At 31.9% G+C, this 11998-nt stretch overlaps 1 non-coding gene across 1 annotated transcript; it reads right to left on the bottom strand.

The window, feature by feature from the left end:
* Nucleotides 1-11659: 11659 nt before the first annotated feature.
* trnat-ugu (transfer RNA threonine (anticodon UGU)) lies at nucleotides 11660-11732 on the bottom strand. Its single transcript has one exon. It is a non-coding gene; the product is annotated as a tRNA-Thr (tRNA).
* Nucleotides 11733-11998: the final 266 nt, after the last annotated feature.

The following is an 11998-nucleotide window of genomic DNA, read 5'->3' as shown; positions in this document are numbered from 1 at the left end:
ATACATTAATGACAGATTCTATATCAGGGCTGTCAAACTCATTTTAGTTGAGGGTTCGAATACGGACCAGTTTGGGGTCCAAAGGGCTTCAGATTATAGAAAAACCAGCCTTAGTTTATAAGCAACTTTGCTTTAATTTTCCAAAATGTTGTAGAATAATTTAGGAAAAATTGCATAACTTTCAAAAATTGAGAGTTCCTGCAACAATTGGAGTTTAAAAATAACTCCTATCATGTGATGTCGGCATCGAAAACCTGTGAGCTCTGCAAATATTGTGGAGTTATTTTAAAATTATTCGTTTTTTAGAGGACTTGAGATATCTACAACTGAATTAGTTTATCATTTACGCAGTTATTCATGTTTTCTGTCATTTTTACTTTCTCCTGCAGGCTGTGTTAATGCAGACCATCTTCATCATGTACCTTTGAATCTGTTTCTTTTCTCTGTGTTTATAAAGGATTCATATTTGTAATGAGTTTTAAATGAGTATTTAATACATCACATAATAGTATTTTCTTGATTTTAGATGTGATGTGTTTTATATAAAGTATGTTTTTCTACAGTTGAAGTGAATGTGATGAAATGGTTCCTGACAGGGAAACCCTGCCTAAAGCCTGTGAATGGATCATGCAGTGTGCTGAATGAATATCAGGGGAAGGGGAGCCCAAAGTGTCCAAACACTCCCATTTTATCACCATATTTACATTTCTATCAACTCTGTGATTACAGCTCATAGATTTATTCTAACTCTGAAATGTTCTTTAATCTGTTCTTTAGCCTGTCCAGCCTTTCTTTAGAACTTACAATGTTCTATGTAACCATGATAAATCCTAAAGTTCTTCTTAAATCTTCCTTCTGACATAAAGTTTGAATCAATGTAAATGTAATGATATCAAATGTCCAGTGAAGCTTTGTTCCTTTAAATAAAGACGTGTTATTGTCTGTGCTGGATTTCTTTGAACAGAGAAACATGTCAGAGAGAGGGAGAGCTTTTCATTGGATAGCACATAGTCCTCCATCAAACACACATGGTTCCCATGAGAAGAACATCCACTGGATGGATCTAAGAACAGGAAGTGAAGGTTCCTCTGGAAACTGAGTGTTTAGTGAAGCTGAAGGAGTTTAAAAATAGACTTTTAGAGTAACCGCTGCTTTCACATCCAGTCATGATGTCTTTCTGACAAATTCTGATAAAATGAGTCAAACAAGTGCAGAATTCTTTAGTTTGAGATTGTTTATACATTAATAAGGCTTTTTATTTAAATGTAGTGTTGTATCAACATCTGAGACAGTGAAAGAGTTCCTGTTTTGGTTCTAGAAGGATATGAATTATTCCCAATGAACAGCACTGATTAAAAGGGGGCGGAGTCTCCCTGTATGTGGACTTAGAGTGGAGGTGTGTCCAGGTTAATCACATGTCTAAGTGTGTAAATGAATATAATATAAAGTTGTATATACAGAACACCAGGGTGGTGCATTGACACACTGAAGAACACATTAGCTGACATGTTTCATAACTCTGATGATTCAATAAAATACAAAGTGTTTGGAGTGACTTCATTATTAATATTATGAATCCAAACAGACACATAAAGACTTGTGATGTTATACATCCAATGTACAGCTGTGGCCTGTTCTTAGTCATTCTAAAGCCAAGCAGAGTCACATTAGACACTGACACATCCATCATTATGTAACCCCTGTTACAAATTGATACATAAGGAAAACATGATAAACCCAACATTTTTAATACTAATAATTAAATAAAATCATAGTTGAATTCATTAAACATTTGGTTAAAATTATTAAAAAGAATATTACAAAAAATAAATAGATGATAATAGCATAAATAGTTTATTATACTTGCAATTTAAGACGAAAATACAAATGTTAATGTTATGGTGTCAAAGTTTTAAAAAGAGAGAGAGGCCACACCTAGCAAGCTCCGCCTTTCCTCTGATACACGTGGTTCAGCACGTGACGTAGCAGTCAAAGCGCAGCAGGGATGCTAAGCAGCAGCAGGCTGAGCAGAGAAGCTAAAAGCTAAGCTAAACTGCGGTGAATACACCAAAAAGCTGGGAAAACGAGCTTTGCTCAATTCCAAACAGAGGATTGGTATTTGTAGAGGATTACCAACTTATTGAGAAGAGTTTTGGTGAGTTTTCTTTTATATTGGAGACAATTTTCACCTTGTGTCTGATTTCACCTAGCGCTGCAGGAATAGTAAAGAAATGTATGTTTCCTGCACTGTTATTTGACACTGTTTATGCACTTTATTTTGTAATTAATGTATATTTTGTTTAAAGTATGACATGATATTCTGAATCTTAGTGGCTTAGCGCAGACAGCAGCCGCCATTTTGTGATTTAGTTTTGAATAGAAACCTCTGTATCTTTATGGAGCGAGTTTATTTTTGTACTTACTTAAATTATTTTATTTTATACTGTAGACAATATTGGTTTGTGGCCTATGTCGTAGGTCAGGTTTATTGTCTACACGAGGAAGTCCCCCGACTCGTAGTCCTGGATTGGATTCGGATGGAGGACGACACAAGGCGAGCCAAACCCTGGAGCAGCACTGCTTGTGTTGGAAACACGTGGTACATTCTAGTCTAACTACTGTTTATATTTATACTTATGTTTATACTTATTATCATCTCTTCTAGTTGATTGTTTATTATTGAATGTTTCACTATTGGAGAGAGCACAGTTGACCGAGTCAAATTCCTCGTGTGTACAACATACACTTGGCCAATAAAGATGATTCTGATTCTGATTCTGATTCTGATTCTGAAAAAGTGCGGTAGGATCTGGAATTCTTTATTCCCTGGATTTACCAACTGGAATACGAAGTGGGTAGAACCTACACACCTGCTAAAATCATTGGATCACCTTCGTAAACGAAAAACGTCAGAAAGAATTCTTGATTACTACTTTTGTGTGAATTCAAATGTTATTTTTGTTGAAAAGTGAATGTAACTTTTGAATTGAATTTTTTTGGGTAAACTGAATTAATTAAAATTTGAGGTTTAAAAAATAAACTAAGCAAAAAAAGTACATTTAGGCCCTAAAAGATACTTAGATTAGTGACTGGTCTTAAATTGGAAAAATAGGAATTAAATAAACATTACTTTTATTTAAAACAATATAGTTTATATTAGATAAAAAGGTGTTTAAAAGGTGTCTTCTAAAACTCAAGTGCCTATATATGTTCAATGTTTGTCCATTTTCTCTTTTGTAAACAAATTTGCCAGCTGTTCATTTAATTATTTCTGGCTTATTACACTCAGTCACCACTCCATGAGAGCCTAGATCTGGTCCAGTAGCTTTTATTTCCTTGCCTCACAGCATAGGTGCTACAATTAACATTTGGACACATTCAGCTGATTGGAAAGTAGATGGAGGATTATTTAGAAGTGATATCAGTGAACAGCTTCCAGTTACAAACCAGAGCTGGGCTTAGATCTATCAATGTGATCATCCAAACAATGTCTATGATGTCTTTATGTCCACATTAGTGATGCTACATGAGAAAAACTGTCCTTTAAACAAAGAGCAGGAAGCAGAAGCTTTAGAACAAGCCTTGGATTACTGAGGCCTTAGAGACTGTATGCACTAAGATAAATGTCCTGAATAAAAGCTTTATAAACCTAAAGAAGCAGAAGATAAGCATACATGATATAAAAACCAATGAGTAAACATTATGACAACTTTAAAATAATATCATATACAGTATATTAACATGAAAAATTAGAACAGAATAAGAGTAACATTAAAAAAAAAACATGGACTGGTGTAATCATCAAAAAGAACAGATTATCCAAATAATTTAATAAAGAGTAATGATGTAGTGAAAGAATAAGATATTAATCCTGAATTTAACAGGTATTTGGTGAATGTTGGATACGACCTCACGAAGGAGATTGTTGAGCCAAGAAACACAGATTAATTCCAAAAAAGTCAAGTCAGTAAAACTTTATCTTAATTGTTTTTTTCATTCTGTAGATTAAAAATAAATCGTTCACATTGTTAAAAAGAAAATACATTATTAAATGTCAACTTATTGCTTTAAAATGAACTTTTCATGAATTCAGATGATATAGAATATATAAATATGTCTTCAATAAATCATTCAAAACTGGTTTATTTATAATAAATAATCAAACAAAAAAGTGTGTGTGTGTGTGTGTGTGTGTGTGTGTGTGTGTGTGTGTGTGTGTGTGTGTGTGTGTGTGTGTGTGTGTGTGTGTGTGTGTGTGTGTGTGTGTGTGTGTGTGTGTGTGTGTGTGTGTGTGTGTGTGTGTGTGTGTGTGTGTGCGCGGAAGTCTATCAATTGTTTACATGTTTTATATGTTCACACGTCTATTTTCGTATATATTGGGAACTACAGAGTAAAATGCAATGCCACAACAAATTTACAATTTTGAAAATAAATGTGCATAATTATCTAAAAAAATACAAACATCCAAAACACTTTTACAAATGTTAAAACAGATTTACAATGGTGATGCATATATTATATAAATGTTATGTCATGTAAATAAAACAAAACAATATTTTACAGAATAAAGTTTAATTGTAGTTCTAATCATATGTAATATTTTTAAACTTTATCCCTCCTATGACGTCTATCAAATATGCAAAAAATAAAAGATGGAAAAAAAATGATAATAATTACTTCATATTGTTCATTGCACTTTTTATTTTGAAAGATGAAATATTAAAGATCATAAAATATTTGTTCTTTGTGTTTATTTGATTCCTATTAAAGACACTTTGCTAAAAAATAACTGTATATTGTAAATATAGGTTTCAAAGTTTCTTCTTGTTGGGTTTTTTCTTTCTAATGTTTTTATTTACATTTCTAATTATTGATGAGCCTTGGATTTATTTATTTTTAATAAAAAGATGTAGGTTGGTTAAAAAGATATAAAAACAGTGAAGCTACGCTGTGTAAAAACAATAATAATCCTGATATAAAATGTCTCACTGGTAAAGACTAACTGCTTGTTACTGCTGTTTTGGCCTTATTGTGTTTATTCATATTTCAGTGACTTGTAGTTCCTAGACTGCTGCTCTATCATCTGCTGACAGTGTAGATGGGATTAAACAATACTGTGTGCTAGGGCTGGACGCTCTCCCTACACTACATCTCAGGATTCACTATCTCTACAGTACTTTTTAAAGTTGACTCTTTGTTAATGTTGTTCATTGTCTGTTCTTACTTTTACCTGACCATACATCAAATATGAGTTTATTCTGTTATTAATACTGAGGACAATGTTTGCCTCTAATAGCTCTTTATAATTATTGTGGTGTGTGTCTGGTCCACTTTAAGTGTTGGTCCTGGTCAACTTTTTGATCTTTGTCTTTAGTTTAATGTTTGCAGGTGTTGTGAGATCACCTTGGTGGGATTAGTGGTGGAAAAAAATTAAAATACAAGAGATGACGTGTTCATGTGGAGCACAGTGTGTGTGTGTGTGTGAACTTTCTCAGTTGGTCAAAAGGCCAATGAACACACACACACATTTTAAGTCATGCTTTGCAATGTTTATTATTTCAATAGTCATATTAATTTATTTTAATAAAAGGAACAACACATATTCATAAACGTTTCAGTAAAAATGTGAGATTGTAGCCTATGGATCATTTTCATTTCTAGTCCCTGGACATTGTGATGTAAAACTGTAAAGAACTGTAAAAACTATGAAAAACATAAATGCAGTCATACAAATACTTATTAAAAATGATAGAAACACAATGAGCAGGTTGGAGTTTCTCTGGTGTTTAGGATAAACTATTAGCGTGAGCTAATGAGTGACTTGTGGTTTGTGACCTCTGACCTCTAAAGCACAGCTGAGAGTCTCTGTTACTCTTTTCTTTGCTTCCATTCATTGAAAAGAAAGCAGTGAGTGTGTGACTGTCTTTCTGCAGGGACGCTTGTAGGATGGAGAACGTGCAGAATAACATTAGAAACAGGAAGTTCACCTTCAGCACCGTCCAACTCCTCACCTTCCCCAAACTCTACAGACCCCCGGACGGCAGCTACAGACAGACGCTGGTGGTCTACGCCACCGTCTGTTGCTCTGTGATGCTCTGTGTGAACACTTTAAGTTCCAGTTGTCTGTCGTCAACAGCTGGAACAATAAGAGTTAAACGTCCATTTATTTATGTCACAATAAAGCTGGATTTCCTTTGTTTGATTTTACATTGATCTCATTTATTTTTCTAGTTTTCTGGTTTTTAACTTGTAACTTGAAATCATTTTCCTGGACAAAACAAACAAACAACAAAAATGGATGAAATAATCTTGTGCTTTTATTTTGAAGAGGATAAATCGAGCAGCAGAGGGTAATTTATGAACACAAATATAAAGTTAATTATGTTTCAAATTAAGTCAAATAAAGTAGATCAGGGCAAGTTTGGGCTTAAATAGAATTGTAATCACATAATTGATAATTAATTACAATTATGGCATATTTATAAGGGTAATTGTAATTTTAAAAAATCTGTTGCTGTTGTAATTATAATTAAATTGTAATTGAGTTCAGATAATTGACTTTGTAATTGGAATTACAATTGTCAATTACAATTTTATACAAAACTGGGGAACCACATTATAGTTCTATGTATAGTTCTACACATACGTATTTAACAATTACTAAAATATATTTCATATCAAGCTTTCCCACATTTTACCATTAAAAAAAAAAAAAAAAATTAAAACCTATATATTCATTGATTATGAATCCTAATAAGGTAATCAATAGATAGGAAATAAATTAAATGATAGATATTAGTTTTTAGTATATTTTACAGCTGATTTAAGACCCGTTAGCATTAGAGATGCTAACAGAAAGCTAACACAAGAGTAAAGTTTACTTTTATTAGGTTATTTATTTCAGGCTCAGTAATTGTGAATAATTGTAATTTAACTTTAGTAATTGAGAACGTAATTGTAATTAACTTTCTGAGGATAAAAAGTTATTGTAATTGAAAAAAATGCTGGTCACTATAATCGTAATTGAATTGTAAATAAACATGGTTAATTGAAAACGTAATTGTAACTAAAAAATGTAATTGACTCCAACCCTGGATCAGGGGTTCTCAACAGGTCTCACCCTGGGACCCACATTTTACCACAGTCATTAAATCATGACCTTTTTTTTTTTTTTTTTTAAATTCAACCAAACAAATTTATTTTTTCAATAATAGCTGTTGAAAACACACATATTTAATATTTTTAAATATAAATCTACATCATGTACAACATACATTTCACAGAATGCCTGTCAAAAAAAGTTTCTTTCAAATTAAGAGACAAGTCAAGAATGAGAGACATTAGGTATTTATTCATTTTTGACTTGCTGTCTGTGACCCAACCAGTACAAGTTCAAGACCCACTTTGGGCTCCAGACCCACTAGTTGAGAATCACTGACATAGATTATCCAGTGTTTACCAGTTATATAAATAAAGAGATTTTTAAAGCCTTTTTTTTATTTTTTATCTACAAACCTTTTCAAAATAAAATAGTAACATGTTGACTGTGATAAATAGTGAATAAAGCCTTTTAAATAAAACCAGTGATGTTTGGTTGAATCTGAGGAAATATTTACATTTTATTTTTTATTTTCTTTATAGTGTTGCTGTAATTTTAAACAGACATTTTAACTTATTTTTAAAAACAACAGGTTTGACCGCTGGGTGGCGCTGTTTTTTCTTCTTTCCTATAAAGTTAAATCAATAGAAGCCCCAAACGTCTTACAAAAGATATTTTCAAAATAAAAGACAACCCATGGGAGGGTTTAGTTAGTATCACTAGGGCTTTTATTGTTGTGAGAGAGCGGTGTGCAGTGTTTACATTGTTTAGCAGGAGTTTATTGGTGATCCAGTTAAAACAATACAGGTCAGTGTCCGCACAAATCAGTGACAAACAAACAAAACTAATGGATAAAACATTCTTGTGCTTTTATTTTGAAGAGGGTCAATCAGCATCAGAGGATAATGAATGAACACATCTAACATAAAGATAAAGGTAATTATATTTCAAATTTAGTCAAATAAAGTATATTATCCAGTGTTTACCAGTTATATTAAAAAATGACTTTTGCTAGCTTTATATATTCTCCAAACTTTTTCAAAATAAAATAGTAACATGCTGACTCTGTGATAAATAGTAAATAACACTGTTTAAATAAATCCAGTGATGTTTGGTTGAACCTGAGGAATTATTTACCTTTTATTTTTTGTTGACAGATATTTTAACTTATTTTGAAAAACAGCAGGTTTTGCCGCTGGGTGGCGCTGCTTTATATAGGCACACACACATAGTTTTGTTATTAATATTGGCCTCATAGTTAAACTCCAACATTTTATAATCACTTCATTATTTTGAATTTGGTGAAAAAAAAGTATTAATATTATTGCAGTGCTTTTATAATGGAATTACTGGTGCTATTAAATGATTTAATATAGACAGGGGTATACGCCAGGGTACGGAAGAGTATTAGGGCCACAGAAGAGAAAATAATTGAGGCTAAAAGAATAAAAAAATAAATAAATAAATTAATTTACTTCAAGAAAAAAGTCGAATATCAATGTCAACTTTTTATTTCATTATGCTGACTGTTTATACAGTCGGCTTGCATGTACCAAGTCACAATTTTGCAGATTTTTAAATTGCATTTGCCAGGCGGGTACGATAGAGCTTTTTTCCGAATTAAATCTTTAAAAAATTTTCCCAATTAATATTTTTTTTAAAAATCCGTTTTCCAAATTATTATTATTTTATCCATTTTTCGAATTATTGTTATTATTTTTTAATCCGTTTTCTGAATTTATATATTTTTAATTACGTATTCTGATTTTCCTTTTTTTAATCCGTTTTCCGAATCAATTTTTTAAAATCTGTTTACAGAATTAATATTTTTTTAAATCTATTTTTCGAATTAATATTTTTTTTAAATCCATTTTCCAAATCATTATTTTTTTATTCGTTTTCCAAATTAAATTTTTTTTTAATGCGTTTCTGAATTATTTTTTTAAAATCCATTTTCCGGATTATTATTATTTTTTTTTAATTCGTTTTCCTTATTAATATTTTTTGTAAATCCATTTTCCGAATCAATAATTTTTTTTAAAAATCCGTTTTTTGAATTAATATATTTATATTTTTAATCCTTTTTCTGGATTTTTTAAATTTGTTTTCCGAAATATTTTTTTTTTTTTAAAATCCGTTTTCCGAATTATAATTCATTTAAATCCGTTTTCCAATTTATTAATTTTTTATTTATTTTTTCCTGTAGGGATTATCTCGTAATCTATTTTTTTTTAAACAGAGACTGGTTCTGGGTCAGAGTTCATCACAATGACATCATCCACAGTGCTGGATATTCATCCATTTATTGATTTTTACTTTTCAAGTTAAAATATAAAGATATTAATGATTTGTTTGCTAGTTGGCACAACTTTAACATGAGTGACAGACAGGTAAAGATGATACTTTAGTTCTCGAGGACACAGTCGTCATAAAGCATAGCTTAGAGTCCTGGTTGAATTCATTAACAACAACTACAATACTACGGTAACTTCATGGATACCTGTGGATAATAATAATATTAATGCATTAGATTTTATTTAGTGTTTTTCATAGACACTCAAAGCTCTTTACATCATTTTCGTTCTTGTTTCCATGTTGTGTTACAGTAGAATAACATGTTTAGGTATTAGAACGTTTCAGTTCTACACACGTTTTCAACTGAACTAAACGATGAAATGTGAAAATGTCTGTATTTATCAGAGAAGTTATACATGGTCTAATTTACTGCTTAACATGCTAGAATCAGTGCTACTGTACGTACAGAGCTATACAGTGTGTATGTGAGCTAATGATGCTAATGATGGTGAACAGTTATAACCAGTGTTTATTACACACATAGATACTACATTTACCTGCACTTATTACAAGATGTTTAACTGATAATATCATCTACTTTGCTGAAATGATTGATTCTCAATATTTAATGGTTTCACAAACCAAAAGGTTGTTTTCTGCACTAATTTACTCTTAAACCAGCAGCTGTTTTCAGACAGAGAACCTGTAAATTAACATCTTTAAGCATGAAACTAATAATGTAAGTTTAGTAGAGTTTACTGACGTTAGCTCAGGTATGTAGCCTGTGCTACTAAAACTATCTAAACAGAGGCTCATTTAGCTTTTTAAATACTTTAAAGTGACTAAATAAACTTTTTAATAAGTCTATGAATGAGACCCTTCTGTCTCCTGTTTATTTATTTTTTCCTCTCAACAATGTGTAGCTGTCACAGAGCCATCCAGATAGAGCTGTTATTATATTCTAATTCTACCATAAACTGTCATAAATGTATCTACATCGTCTCCTTCAAAAACTCTAAACCCAACCTGGCAACACAGCTGTTGTTGACTTGTCCTGTGTTATATGCGTAGTTTATTTATTGTTTGATTTAGGCCCATTTATTTATTTATTTATTATATTAAATCAATAATATTGATTATGTGTAAAGGAGGACAAACATTCCTCAGAGAGACTGTTGTCATGGCAACAATCTGAGGGAGTTGTGTGTCTACTTTCTTCTTTTCTGACTAAACTTTTCTTTCTTTTTCCCAAAATATTTTTCCCACAATTCTTCTCCTCATAATTCAACTTTCTGGAACAATAATAAGAATATTGACTATTGACAGGAAATCAGTTTTTATTGGTCATTGATTTGAATGAAATTATTTTTCTGACTGATTTGATGGATTATAATGGCTCCTTATTGAGTTGTGCACATTTTATTAGAAAGCATAATATATTATTTCTTTTTTAAGAACAAAAATTTTCCCAAGTGTGATTCTAAATGAATGGACTCCATACTGTACCAAAACTTTACTGCAAATCATCACTTTAGGAGTTTTTTTGGGTCAAACATTTAATGTTTAAGACATGTTTATCATTTTGTAACACATACACATACTGATAATAACAGAAAACATGGTCATTAAACTGAACTGTTCCTGGACTGTAACTATGGTGATCTGGTGAATGTAACCAAATATAAACACAACTAACCACATCTATGGGGTGCCAAGTGTAAAAATTTAGTATAAAAGTTGTAGCTAACACATTTTCATTATTTATCTCACTTTTCTCATATTTAGCACATTTTCCTACATTTAACACAACATGTAACCATATATATAGAGGTAAAAAAGCATTAAATCTAAATATTGAAATCTAAATCTAAATGGTATATGTTATATCTAAATGTTAAATCTAAATCTAAATGTTACATGTTATATCTAAATGTTAAATCTAAATCTAAATGTTAAATCTTATATATAAATGTTAAATCTAAATGTTAAATCTAAATGCTTAATCTTATAACTAAATGTTAAATCTAAATGTTAAATCTATATCTAAATGTTAAATATACACACAGATATGTGCAGCAGGGACTGAAGGAGACCACGCCCCCTGCTGTCACAGCTGGGAGTTACCATGGAGACGCTTCAGCTCACTTCCCTGGTCCTCTGTAGACTTCATGAACCAGGAACGCTTTCCATTCAAACCAATCCTAGAGCGGTTAAAGGGTGTCAACAAAACCATTAGCCACACCCCCTGTAGGTAATAGTGAGTAAATGCCTCAGTGAGAATTGAACTCACAACCCCTGGTTTACAAGACCAGTGCTCTAACCTCTGAGCTATAAGGCCTTGTGTGTGTGTGTGTGTGTGTGTGTGTGTGTGTGTGTGTGTGTGTGTGTGTGTGTGTGTGTGTGTGTGTGTGTGTGTGTGTGTGTGTGTGTGTGTGTGTGTGTGTGTGTGTGTGTGTGTGTGTGTGTGTGTGTGTGTGTGTGTGTGTGTGTGTGTGTGTGTGTGTGTGTGTGTGTGTGTGTGTGTGTGTGTGATATCCTCACACAAGCAGCTGATCAGAGCAGACACACTCCACACTGCAGATGAAATGTGTCTGTTCTCTGTCT

Source organism: Gouania willdenowi, unplaced genomic scaffold (genome assembly GCF_900634775.1).
Source record: "Gouania willdenowi unplaced genomic scaffold, fGouWil2.1 scaffold_341_arrow_ctg1, whole genome shotgun sequence".
Lineage (NCBI taxonomy): Eukaryota > Metazoa > Chordata > Actinopteri > Blenniiformes > Gobiesocidae > Gouania > Gouania willdenowi.
The sequence above is the reverse complement of the archived record's forward strand: the minus strand, read 5'-3'. Positions and strand labels throughout refer to the sequence as shown.